The sequence below is a fragment of the Hemicordylus capensis genome, chromosome 11 (genome assembly GCF_027244095.1).
Source record: "Hemicordylus capensis ecotype Gifberg chromosome 11, rHemCap1.1.pri, whole genome shotgun sequence".
NCBI lineage: Eukaryota > Metazoa > Chordata > Lepidosauria > Squamata > Cordylidae > Hemicordylus > Hemicordylus capensis.
The window spans coordinates 19,088,100-19,101,927 of NC_069667.1; the positions used below are offsets into that span (position 1 = coordinate 19,088,100).

Sequence of the window (13,828 nt, forward strand, 5' to 3'; positions counted from 1 at the left end):
TTCATTTATTTTTATTTCTCAGTGTAAACCACTTTGGGAACTTTTGTTGAAAAGCGGAATATAAACATTTATCATCATCATCATCATCATCATCATCATCATCATCATCATCTGGACCACCTACTCCTACAAGAAGCTATCTGCATGTTGGAGTCATCTTTTGGGATCACCTTCCAGTCCTGCCCCTCTCAGAAGTTAGGTGAGTAGCTACCCTGGGGCGGCCATTCCATGAGGCCAAGGGAGGTGGTTACCTCAGGTGGCAGATTGTTGGGGTGCCAGCAGGCAACAAGACATCTGTTGCCATTGGAGCAGCTTCTTTGGGACGGATCTGACCCTCGCAAGCTTTGCAAGGAGTGCCTCACGTCATTCTTCTTGCATAGCTTGCAAGAAGCACAAGGAGAGAAGAGGAGGCTGCTGGCAACTGTCTCCCTACACTGTCTCCATGCACGTCCAGAATTTGCAAGGGTCAGTTGTGAAAGGGCACTGCCCCCCCCCCAGGGCCATGGGGTGAGGCAGCATTTAGTGCCTCGCCTGAGGCTCTGCAGTAGCTTAGACCACTCTGTAGCAGAAGCAGGGCTTTCTTGGAGGTGGCCCCTGGATTCTCGAACACTCTCGCCTGGGGACTCACCTTGCACCTGATGTCTTTTTAGTGCCAGGCAAAGACCTTTTTATTTTAAAATATTGCGAAAAGAAAATATTTAAAATATTTTAAATACTTTTAAAATATTGTGAAATGAAACCTCCCTGCATGCACATCAGGAAAAAAGGCTACGGTAGAACCCTATCATCATTATTGTCCTAATTCTTTCTTTATAAAAGCACCAAAAAGATACTGGGTGTACAGTACAGAACTAAAATGCTCTTCGCCATCCCATGGTTAGTAGAAAAGCAACACGTTATTCAAAAGAAGCAAAGGTGTGCCTTAATTTTTTTTTTTTAAGGACAGGATTTGCGAAACCACAATTCTACTTTGTGTGGCAGAGGATTTCATTTTTTAACAATGTGAACTACACCTAGGTGCAAATATGCTCTATATACATCTTGAACAAATAATTTATTGCTCAAGCTGAAGGCTCTTTCCTCGCCATCCTGTGAGAAGGACCACTGTAAAACCAGGCTATGTATTAAACTTTAACTGCCGTAATCCTAGATAGCTCTGTTTGTTTTTACTGTGTCTGTGTCAAAGATGGCAGGAGGATCGTTTTGCTGATGATCAACAATCCCAGCACCTAGAATGCTAGGAAGGATAAAATGAGTTGGCCCCATGGGATGAAAAGCAGCCATGGCAAACAGTTGTAGTCATCCATAGCAAAGTACATAGGAATTTAGGAAGCTGTGTTATACAATTCAGACCCTTGGCCCATCTAGCTCATTACTGTATACAAAAGGTAAAGTGTGCCATTGAGTCAGTGTCATTTTCTGGCAACCACAGAGCCCTGTGGTTTTCTTTGGTAGAATAGAGGAAGGGTTTACCATTGCCATCTCCTGCACAGTATGAGACGATGCCTTTCAGCATCTTCCTATATCACTGTGTCCAATATGGTCTGGGAAACTAGGGATGTGCAAATCAATTCAAATTTGAATTGATTCAACTTGAAACTGGGTGATTCAAGCGATTAGAATTTGAATTGAATCACCCCGCAAAAGGGTAATTTCGTTAAAATTTGAACTGGGTTTTTGAAATTTGATTCAGTTTTGATTCAAGAGCCATTTGGCACCTTTAAAAAAAAACCATTCAGGATGCCTGATTGGTATATAAAAAGTGCCAAAAAGGATCAAACTGAATTTTTGTACCAGACTGGAATTTGATTTGAATTCAAAACGAATTTTCAGAATTTGATTTGAATTCAAAACTAATTGGGGGGAAACCATTTTGTCCATGTCTCTATTGTCTAAACTGACTGGCAGCAGTTCTCCAAGGTACCAGGCAGGAGTCTCTCCCAGCCCTACCTGGAGATGCTGCCAAGGATGGAACCTGGGACCTTCTGCATGCAAAGCAGATGCTCTACCACAGAGCTATAACCCCATCCCCTAAGAGGGGATATATCTTACAGCACTCACATGTAGTCACCCTTTTGCTGGTCAATGACCGAATAAACTTATATCTATCTATCTGTAGTCACCCATCCAAATGCAGACCAAGGCAGACCCTGTTTGGCAAAGAGGACAATATTTAATATTTGGACTGCAGATATGAACGATTCCGTTTTAGCACATGGGTTCTCAAACCTGGGTCCCCAAATGTTATTGGACTGCAGCCTTCAGCCATTGTGGCTAGAGATGGTGGGAATTGTAGTCCAGCAATAACAGAGGACCCAACTTTGAGAATCCTTTTCCTGGAAGGGTTTTGGTGGTTTGTTTGTTTGTTTGTTTGTTTGTTTTTAGCATTTCTTCACAATATCAAGCCATGATGGAAGTAGGGGGTGTTTAGTCTTTTAGCTCTGTGCTGTTTTCCTGCCAATTCCCCCCTCCAATTGCTATGGGACCCTGCCATTTACTGCTGTTCTTCTCCCCCCCTACTCCAACCTATAGACTTCACATAAACTTTCTTCTGGAATTAAAACCACGGGGAGACTTTTTAAAAAGAAATGTTTGGGGAAGTGAAAATCCTGCCATCAAAACCTGTAGTTCAGTAGCGCTTGGTCTCACGTATGAGACCCTTTCAGGTTGACTGGGCCTTCACAAAGTTCATGTTAACCATGTCATACAAGACTGAATGCAACGTGCTTGAGAAGTCGGACTGGGAGGGAGTCTGGACTGCTGACGTCTGCTGGTAACAACCACCACCACCAATCCCTGCTAAAACAGCTGGGGTTGTGTGTGTGTGTGTGTGTGTGTGTGAAAGAATCTAGAACTAATTATCCCAGGGGGCTTCTAAAGCCAAGACAATGTCCAAGGACATTTCCTGCCTAGTCGGGGGGGGGGGGGGAGGGAGAGACACACAACCCACAGAGAAAAACTCACAAGAAGAATGCCTAGTTGTGTGAGATCCCAAACTTGTGGTCTTGTGCAAATGTTCCTTGCAGCAGAGGCAGATGTGGAAAGAGGTTTTTCCAATCGGGGTGCATTACAGACTGTTTGCATCGCACAGGGGTTCCCAGAAAGGATGCCCCTTCTGCTGCAAATCTTCAGCTCAGGTATCCCATAGATATTGTGTGTCTGTGTACCATATTTACCCAAATCCAAGGCAAAGATTTCCCTCAGTTCTCTCCCGTTAAATGGGGGGCGGGGGGTCATCTTGAATTCGGAGGCCTCTTTCGTTTGGGTAAATCGGGAGCACGGGAGGAGGAGCTTCACCCTGCTCCCTCCCCTTCTGTAGTGGACACATCGCTGAGGATGCGTTGACTTCCAGCCAGTGATCCTCAGATGGAGAACAAATAGGGCAGCTACAGTGTGGAGAGGCAGGGGGGCTTGGAATACTCTTTAGGACAGGCTTCCCCAAACTGTGGCCCTCCAGATGTTGCTGAACTACAACTCCCAGCATCCCGAGCCACAATTTATTGTGGCTGGGTATGCTGGGGGTTGTAGTTCAGCAACATCTGGAGGGCCGCAGTTTGGGGACGCCTGCTCTAGGGTCTCTTCAAATACCCCTAGGGGTACTAGTATCTCATCGGGAACCCCTGGATTACTTGATTAAAAATCTTGTGTTGATTAGAAAAGTTCCTCCTTGTGGGGAGGGGGAGTGGATGGGGCAAGCCATGGGAAGAGACCTTTGGAGATGTTTCTGGCATTTCAGAGTGAGATTGGACTGGGCGGGGGATCCGAGAGGACCTTACTATGATGGGGGGTGGGGGACGGTATCATCATCGCTGGGACAGGCTGAAAGAAAAGGAACATCTTGCCGCCACAAAAAGCGCTCTCTTTGCCAGAGAGCTGCGTTGTTAGGACGACGGCGCAAATGATCCTGGCAATGATTAGTTCCACTTCAAAGGCACTTAGATTTGACAGCAGCAAACGCAGCCGCGTTTCATGTCTCAAAACACACACACACACACACACACACACACACACACACACACACACACAGAGGGCGGCGAGGGGGGAAGTGGGAGAAGTGTGTATCTGTGTGTGCGTCGCAATAAGAGGGAGTCACACGGCGGCACCTCGTATTTATTTTTCAGTGTTCGAGGGCACTTGGGGAAAATAAACAAAAAGAACAGTGGTGCGGAAACTTGCCGGCTTAAAAGGGAAAGCGGAGTTTGGGGAAGGAAGAAGGTGGAAGGTGTATTAGCATTATTTAGCACATTTCTATATGGCCCCACTTAAAAATCTTTGGGCGATTTCCAATTTAAAACACAACAATAAGAAAAACACGAACATCGGTAAACCTTTGATGTTAGGAATCCCTAACATAGCCTTTGATGTTGGGAACCTTTCTGTTGGAATATTTTTCCAGAGGCAAAGATGGCCCCGGAACCCAGCCCTACCTTTCCTCCATGACATTGGACCCCCTCCTCTGTGAACCAGGGAGGGGAGGAGAGCTGGTCTTGTGGCAGCGAGCATGAATGGTCACCTTGCTAAGCAGGACCCACCTTGGTTTGCATTTGGATGGGTGACTACATGTGTGCGCAGTCTGCTGTAAGCACGATATCCCCTTCAGGGGATGGGGCCACTGCTCAGTGTGGTGGAGCACCTGGTTTGCTTGTAGCTTCCCCAGGTAGGGATGCTCAACTTGCCTCACTTTGAGCAGGGCTCGACATCGAGCCAGCCCGGTTCGACTGGTCTAAGTTCGAACCGGACTGGCCCTGGGTTCGAAGAACCGACTCATGGACTGGGTGGGGTATACTTCAAAAGTAAAGAGGGCAGCCCTAACCTAAACTTCTCTAAAGGCATGGTGGTGGGGGGCGGGTTAGTGAGAGAAAGCAGCCTCCGTACCTTTAGCGGAGGCTGCGGGATAGGCAGCATAGGCGGGTGACAAGACAGTGGCGAAGCATTGAAGGAGTTGGGGGGCAGTAGGCTCTTCCAAGCCCCCTGCCGGACTCTCAAATGACAGACCGAGCCAGCTACAGCCCGGTTCGGGCCTCCACGCATGCACAGAGGCCATTTTCATGACTTCCGTGCATGTGCAGAGGCCATTTGCGCAAAGAGGACACAAATGACCTCTGTGTGCATGCAAAGGCCTGAACTGGGGTGCAGCTGGCCCAGGCTGTCATTTGGGAGGCCAGCGGGGGGCTTAGAAGAGCCTCCACCACTGCCCCCCATGGGGAATACACAGGTGCAGGCTATACACACACACACACACACATCCATTTTACCACCAGGTATACTTGGGTGCAGGTTATACCCATGTGCGGGGTTTATACGTGAAAATACAATATTTAAACAACCACACTGACCAAGGACTTGAAAGCTCAGTCTAAAGCCGCTTGGTGCAATATTTTTATATCAAGATTATCTTGACATGTCACTATTAAAGTGTAGTAGTATTAAAGTGTTGCATCATTAATTCAGAAGAGAGGAAAAGACACAAATGAGCTCTCAAGGAACTGAAAGAGGCAGTAAATCACACCGGCTCAGCCCATGGTGCACAATTTGCAACGACATTGATGCCTTAATTAATTAATGATGCATTGATAAAACACTACATAATCTTGATGTGACAATATTGCATCAAGAGCCTCTTTGTGTCGTGTGTTGCACACGGAACGGTGGAGGGTTCCTTCAGAAACAAGATCCGTTCCGCACCCCAAAAAGGGGAATTGTGTGTGTATGTATTTATTTGATTTATAGTTACTGAGAACTCCCAAATCTAGGGAGAAATTTGCTTGAGCAGAATTTTAGAAGCACCTCTAACCATTAGTACATTTGAAGCAGAGAGGTATAGCGGCCAGCCCTGGAACTTTTTCAGGCAGAAAGCTTGACCACGGGTTTACTGCAAGGCTTTACCGCGAGCTTGAAGTTGTACCCCCCCCCCTCAAATTGACACAAAAAGTGATTTATTTATTTTTGGCTCTGGATATAAATCGGGCTACTCTCTAACGCACAATAAAAAGCCCAAATCGTGTGTGCAGTGCTCTCTTATGCCTCGCAAGGACTTTGAGGTAAATCTGGCTGATATGTGAATGCACAAATCTCCATTCCAGAGGACATGCGGACGAAAAGCCCTGTGTGAAAAAGTTCCTGGGGGAGAAAACCGGCTCACAGCTCTCCGTTAATTTGGCAGCGAGAAGGCGGAGATTGAGCCAGTGCAGGAAATATATCTCGCTGGCAAAATGCTGAGCATATGCCCCTCATTAATGTTCAACACAGGCACAGCTCAAACAAAACTTGCTTTCAACCAGCTGTTTGTGGGGACATTAATACTTTACACATTTCAGAATCTAACAGCAAGCGTTGCCGATGCTTTGGGTCTCCCAGTCTGTGATCTCGGCCTGCATCTTTGCTCCGTCTTCTCAAATGCGGACTCAGTCTGCAACTGTTTATTAAATAAAAGTTGTCATTGGTAGCTATGGATAGACACTGAGAACCAGACCCTGCCATCGCGACTGAAGCAAACCTGCCTTTGGAGGGAGGGTTGAAATAGTTTGGAGAGGCCTCTTAATTTTCTCCATGGAATGGGATGCTTACTTGCACACCTTTTGTTCTGCATTCAGGGCTGGCCCAGATGGACAGGGTTCCCAACTGGTGATACTCCGGCTGTTGCTGAAATACAACTCCCACCCTCCCTGGCCTCGATAAATTGTAGCTGGGGATGATGGGTGTTGTAGCTTAGCAACATCTGCAGGATGTTCTGCAGGTTGCAAACCCCGGCCTAGGACCCTCATTCTTGTGGTGTGTGCGTGTGCATAAACAGTGCCAGAATATAGAACTGCCAATTGTTGGCTGCATTCGGACATAATGTGATACCGGAGTTGAAGGAACCTCTGGTTACAATTTGTGTACATCCAAATGCAGACAACAACAGTCCCAACTGAAAATTGACCCGCGGTTGCCCTCCCTGGACTGAGATTTGTACATTTGGTGTGTAGTGAGGTTCGCCGCCTAGACCTCCGGTTACGTCCGAACGTGACACCGCAAGCTGACTCCCCCACAACTGGGGTTCCTCCATTGTTCTGGCTGCTATTGGGTGCCAAGACTGTCCTTCAGTCAAGAAGGAAGCCCAGGCAGCCAGTTTCCCCTCCTCTCTGCTACGTCCGATTCGTATGGGAGAGCAGGGGGAAGGGGAGCAGAACTGCAGGTTCATTGGACCTGCAGTTCCCCAATATGTGCAAATGCAGCTGTTCTTTCTCTCTCTCTTGCATTGCACCACTGAAGTATTGCAGAATGGTGTAAGATTGTAAGATGTCATTCTGTATCCTGCTACCCAAAGATCTTGCACATTCTGTACCCCAAATACAAAGTATTTTTTTTGCTCATTTTGCACAACCCCCCAATAGTTTCATAAGCTGTGCTCCCTGGAGAGCTGGTCTTGTGGTAGCAAGCATGACTTGTCCCCTTAGCTAAGCAGGGTCCACCCTGGTTGTATATGAATGGGAGACTTGATGTGTGAGCACTGTAAGATATTCCCCTCAGGGGATGGAGCCAGTCTGGGAAGAGCAAGTTCCCAGTTCCCTCTCTGGCTTCTTCAAGATAGGGCTGAGAGAGACTCCTGCCTGCAACCTTGGAGAAGCTGCTGACAGTCTGTGAAGACAATACTGAGCTAGATAGACCAATGGTCTGACTCAGTATATGGCAGCTGCCTATGTTCTATGTTCCCTCTCTTCATTAATATGAATTGCCTGCCTTAGCATTCGTTTCCAAAGATGGATTCTCCAATTCACAGCAGCATCTTTTCATCTCTGAAGTGTTAGAATTTCAGACCCATCATAGCCTGCGGACTCTCTCCCACTGTATCCTTTAATCAGAATGGGCTAGTCATCTGTGTGATTTGGTGATTTGACCTTGTGAATATGCAGCTTGCGTGGCTCAAGTTAAAGCTGGGCTCTGTGCTTCTCAGCTGGTGGGGCTCCAAAATCAAACTGCACCTTGGGCACCAGAATCCTGGGTCTGCTAGCATTTTGTCCGTTGCAAAACTGACTCTGTTAATAGCCTTCCATGTATTTAGCCTGTGTGGTGTCAAGCCTGACCCAAACGTTCATGGCCTCATCTGATGACTGCAACATCCAGTGATGGCTTGCATGTATGCATGGGCTATGGCAGACTCAAAATTTATTCTAGGCAAGTGGCAGGCACAGTCAGTTCCATCTGCAAGCATCCCCTTCCTCCTGAATTTTCTAGAAGGAAGGAAGATGGAAGGGAAAATGAGAATGAATAGAAAAAGAGACAGGGAGAGAGGAGGAAATAACAAGAGAAGGAAGCATTTCTCTCTATATTCTGTTCCCCCCTTTCTTTTTCTCCTCTGTTTCTTTTTAAGAAACTTCCTCCCTAAATTTCACAGGAACACAGGAAGTTGCCTTATACAGAGTCAGACCATCGGTCCATCTAGCTCAGTATTGTCTACCCAGACTGGCAGTGGCTTCTCCAAGGTTGCAGCCAGGAGTCTCTCTCAGCCCTATCTTGGAGATGCTGCCAGGCAGGGAACTTGGAACCTTCTGCATGCTGGCAGGCAGGTGCTCTTCTCCCATCCCTTAAGGGGAATATCTTACAGTGCTCAAATGTGTAATTTCCCATTCAAATGCAGCCAGGGTGGACCCTGCTTAGCCAAGGGGACAATTCATGGCTTCTCCAAGAGAGGGCTGAGAGAGATTCCTTCCTGCAACCTTGGAGAAGCCGCTGCCAGTCTGTTTGGAAAATACTGAGATGGACCAATGGTCTGACTCAGTATATGGCCACTTCCTAGGTTCCTATATCCCTATGCTTTCTAGCACAAGGCCAGCTCTTCATAGATCCCGCTGCACAAAAACGTCATTTCCACTGCACTGTTTTCATTTTCACCGCACAAAATGTATCCAGCTGCAGACTGGACTAAACTTTGGGCAGACCTAACATTACGGAGTGTTCCTATCACCTTAGGTCATCTCAAACACATGGCCCCGATGCGACGCAGTCAGTTAGACACATCCTCCTATTAGTCCTCAAGGGCCATCACACATACCCATACACTCTCTGATGACTGCCCCAACACCAAAGAGCCAGATTGAAAAATCCAGGCCATGAAGACATCGCTCTGAGGCAGAACCCATGCCTTGCGGCCCTGTCAGCCTCTCCAGGTAAGGCAGGGAAGAACTCCGGCCTGAAACCTCGGAGAAGCCGCTGCCAGTCTGTGTAGACAAGACTGAGCTAGATGGACCAGTGGTCCGACTCAGTACAAGGCAGCTTCCTATGTTCCAGTGGCATTCAGCGAACCAGCCTCTGAGAATGTTTGGCATATCTCTTCACTCAAGTGACCGGAGATGACCTTTGATTATGATGTTCCTGCAGGGGGCCTGCGAAAGAGTGGAATCCTAAAAGGGTCAGTCTAAACAGAGTCCATGGATGAGCCAGGTAAGTTACACCCCACTCCCCACCCCTACGGGGGGTGACTTCCCCTCTCATTACAGAATTGTCTTTCCCCCTTTCTTTAGTCTGTCTGTTTCTCTCTTGCCTCCTTCCTGTCTCTCTCTCTCCCTCCTCCCCCCTCTGTCCTCTTTTGTCCTCCTCTGCTTGGCTTTTTGTATGTTAATATGAGCCCTGAATAAAAGTGAGCTGGAAGATTCTGAGTAGCGAAGCCCCCTCCGGGTTTTTGCGAATCGTGTTGGCGCCTAAGAAGGCCGCCTTGGGACCGGCTTCATTTTCACTCTTACAGGTCTTGTGTACACAGATGTTCCGGGTCAAAACGGATGGTGTCATTTGGGAAACTCCAGCGGTCCCATTTCTTAGAAGAGACGGAAGAAATGAGGGAGGGAGAGCGGAGGTTTAAGCACTTCTGTTTAGATGTCTGCTCCACCCTATCTCTTAGGCTCCAGTAGGTCTCTGGAAGGGAGGAGAGCTAGTCTTGTGGTAGCAAGCATGACTTGTCCCCTTAGCCAAGTAGGGTCCACCCTGGTTGCATATGAAAGGGAGACTCGATGTGTGAGCTGGAAGATATTCCCCTCAGGGGATGAAGCCGCTCTGCGAAGAGCATCTAGGTTCCAAGTTCCTGGCAGCAACTCTAAGATCGGGCTGAGAGAAACTCCTGCCTGCAAGCTTGCAGAAGCCACTGCCAGGCTGTGTAGACAATACTGAGCCAGATGGACCAGACATAATGTAAGCTGTGTTAAACCTCAGATTGGAGTGGCGAAACTCACTACAACCTGAGGGCACGAATTGCACTTCGGAGTACGGAAGCTTGAGTCGCTCTCCGAGTGGAAATGGAGTTCCGAGGGGCTGGCCTGCATTCGGACACAACGGTCCGGTAACCTCTGGTCCCTTCAGCTCCAGTTCTGCATTATGTGAGAATGCAGCCGTTGCTGTTGCTTCTGAGTGGTGTAAATGATAGGAAAACAGATTCAGGTTAGACATGGGGAAGAATTTCCTGATTGTAGGAGGCATTTGACACTGGAACAGTCTGCCTCTTGCAGGAGTGGGCTTTCCTGTGCTGGAGGTTTTAAGATGGCTGCCCACCGTCACCTTAAAGATGAGAGCTGGCCTTGTGGTAGCAAGCATGACTTGTCCCCTTAGCTAAGCAGGGTCTGCCCTGGTTGCATATGAATGGGAGACTTGATGTGTGAGCACTGTCAGATATTCCCCTCGGGGTGGAGCCGCTCTGGGAAGAGCAGGAGGTTCCAAGTTCCCTCCCTGGCAGCATCTCCAAGACAGGGCTGAGAGAGATTCCTGCCTGCAACCTTGGAGAAGCTGCTGCCAGTCTGGGTAGACAATACTGAGCTAGATGGACCTATGGTTTGACTCAGTATATGGCAGCTTCCTATGTTCCTATGACCTGTCGGGGATGTTGTAGCAGATTCCTGCTCTGAGGAGGGGGTGGACTAGAAGACCCCCAACGTACCTTCGAACTCTAAAATTCTACAGTTCCCAAGTCCTATTCAGACATTCCGTTGCACAAGAGTACAGATGTCTATACACCCATATATTTGTTTGTGTGAAGGACTGTACCTGTGTTCATTTTATAAATGAGCCTGGGTTCCAGTCCCTAGAATAGCCCCATTCAGACATTATGTTGTATGAGTGTACAGATATCTGTACCCTTGTACATGTTGTTTGTGAATGATTGTACCTGGCTTCATTTTAAAGGTGAACCTGAATACAGTACCTGAAAATGCATAGTACCGATAGGAAGTGAACTTCTGTACCTACATTCAACATAACATGTGAATGACTGTACCTGTGTACAGCTCTGTTCCAGTGTACACTGTGCACTCGTTGTACGAGTGTTGAACATAACGTGTAACTGGGCCTTGTATACTCATTGAATGGGCGACGAACATAACGTTGCACAGACTAACACAGTTGCATTTCCCCCGTGGTTCCTAACTGCAAATCTAACAGCTTTTCACTACCTTGTTTTCTCAGGCCCAGCAGAACGGCTTCATTTTTAATCGCTGCCGCCCTCCGAGATGAGACTCCGGTTGCTCTTGGGAACTGCCACGCTCGGCCTAACCCGGGCAGGGAACCCTCCAGCTGTCCTTAAAAGGGGGGCAGGGGAGCAGCAGGGAACATGTTCTTCCTTGTCTGTGAAAAGAGAGAAAATTAAAAAGGGGAGTGCTTGATGTTGGGATGACCGGGTCTTTCCTTGTCGACAGGCTCTCTGCTCGGGTGGAGAAGACTATCCCAGAATCCCTGCTGCCAAGAATTCCAGGGTGGGAGAAGACATGTCCACAGGATTAAGGCCTGCCCCCTGCACTCACACCCATATTAATTCATGTATTTGATTTAGAATATTTGTATCCTGCCAATTCATTACAGCAATTCCAGAGGCAGCGAACAAATATAGAAAATCAACATAGTTTCCTGCTCTGTCTGTGGCTAGTGATGATGTTTCCATGATGGTTTGTTTGTTTGTCACGTGCTCTTCCCCTCTGATAGTGTTTGTAAAATGTTGAAATAATGGATTAAAAAACAAACATAATCATAAATGAAAGACCAGGCCTCTGTCTTACCTATTAAACTAGGGTGGTAGAGACATTCCTGGATGATAATCAATTTATCAATTTTTAAAGATTTTTAAAGGGATACGGAATCTTATGGAATCTGAGTATACCCCTCAATGCCATTTACTGGAAGAAAGCGGTAGGGCAGAATTAAAGCTGTTGTGCTGTGCTTGTGGCCTTCCTAGAAGAATCTATCGGACCACTGTGGGAAAGAAGATGTTAGAACAGAGAGACTTTTGGTCTAGTGACCCACCAGGGCTAGGGACCCAGGAAACCAGGAAGCTGCCTTATACTGAGTCAAGACACTCGCCTATTTAGTTCAGTATTGTCTACACTGACTGGCAGCAGCTCTCCAAGTTTTCAGGCAGAGTCTTTCTCAGTCCTACTTGGAGATGCTGTCAAGATTGAACCTGGAACCTTGTGGAGAGCTGGTCTTGTGGTATGAAGCATGAATGGTCCCCTTTGCTAAGCAGGGCCCACCCTGGTTTGCATTTGACTGGGAGGCAACATGATCTTTGAAGTCTCATCTTTTTTAACCAGGCCTTTTAGCTTTTGTAATTTTGAAGCAAGCAAGCAAGCAAATAATTAAGTAAGTGCATGGATTGCTCCTAAGCAGGGTTTGCCTTGTTCTGCATTTGGATGGGTGACATGTGAGTCCTTTCTACTATAAGATAGTTCCCTTAGGGGATAGGGCCATAGCTCAGTGTTAGAACATCTATGGCCCTATCCCCTAAGGGAACTATCTTATAGTAGAAAAGACTCACATGTCACTTAAGTATGGAGTACACCGCTCTGGACTCCTTGGAGGAAGAGCGGGATATAAAATGTAATAAATAAATAAATAATTGCCCAAACTAGATTAGATGGTGAAGTTCAGTGCAATCTCCAGTTTCTTCATACATTAGGAAAAAGCGACTGAAGGTGTCCCCCTCCCCATCACCACATTTGGATTAGAACAATGGAGTTGGGGGGAAAGGGAGTTTAAGCCTTCTTTTGCAACACTTTTCACATCAAAATGGCTCTGCCAAAATTCCTTTTTCTTGTTAGGGAAAACAGATGCCCAACCTCAAATGCACCTCACCACACCTGGATAGCTGCTTTTTATAAAAGTTTAAGAGACTGGGTCATGGATCTCCAGGATCTCCAGGATTAATTTGTCAACAGATTTTTAATGATCACAGGGTGGAACCATAAAATGGACCAGCAGGCCTGAAACACTTGGCCTCAAGGCATTCTCGTGCATTAGAGCTGTAGAGCTGGTCTTGTGGTAGCAAGCATGACCAGTCCCCTTAGCTAAGCAGGGTCCACCCTGGTTGCAAATGAATGGGAGACTATAAGTGTGAGCACTGGAAGATATTCCCCTCAGGGGATGGAGCCACTCTGGGAAGAGTAGGAGGGTCCAAGTTCCCTCCCTGGCAGCATCTCCAAGATCGGGCTGAGAGAGGTTCCTGCCTGCAACCTTGGAGAAGCCGCTGCCAGTCTGTGAAGACAATACTGAGCTAGATGGGTCAATGGTCTGACTTTGTATATGGCAGCTCCCTATGTTCCTAATGTCTGAATAGGTCTTGGTGGCCAAACCAAGTTTGTTACTGCGTAATGTATGAAACATCCCTTTGATTGGAATGATTGATATACTGCATGCCGGGCTGTGCAAAGTATCCATTCCTTATCACCTGCAGCACACAGCTGCACAACAACCTCGTGAGGCTATGATTCCCATTTTACAGGTGGGAAACTGAGGCAGTAGTCCAAAAATGAACACAAACAAAAGTCGGCTCTCTTCCACCGACTTGCTGCCCAAATGGCAGTGGAGATGACAGAAC

The 13,828-nt window shown here is 47.2% G+C and overlaps 1 long non-coding RNA gene across 5 annotated transcripts in view; it reads left to right on the forward strand.

Moving 5' to 3' along the window:
• The window catches only part of LOC128335611 (uncharacterized), a 43,982-nt gene extending 32,030 nt beyond the window's left edge, over nt 1-11,952 (forward strand). For 4 of the 5 annotated variants that reach the window (XR_008311657.1, XR_008311656.1, XR_008311659.1 and 1 more), the window contains 3 exons: nt 23-199; nt 9,361-9,423; nt 11,428-11,952. This is a non-coding gene — a long non-coding RNA (uncharacterized LOC128335611). The remainder of the gene's footprint in view (nt 1-22; nt 200-9,360; nt 9,424-11,427) is intronic. The other variant, XR_008311658.1, reaches the window with a different exon arrangement.
• Nucleotides 11,953-13,828: the final 1,876 nt, after the last annotated feature.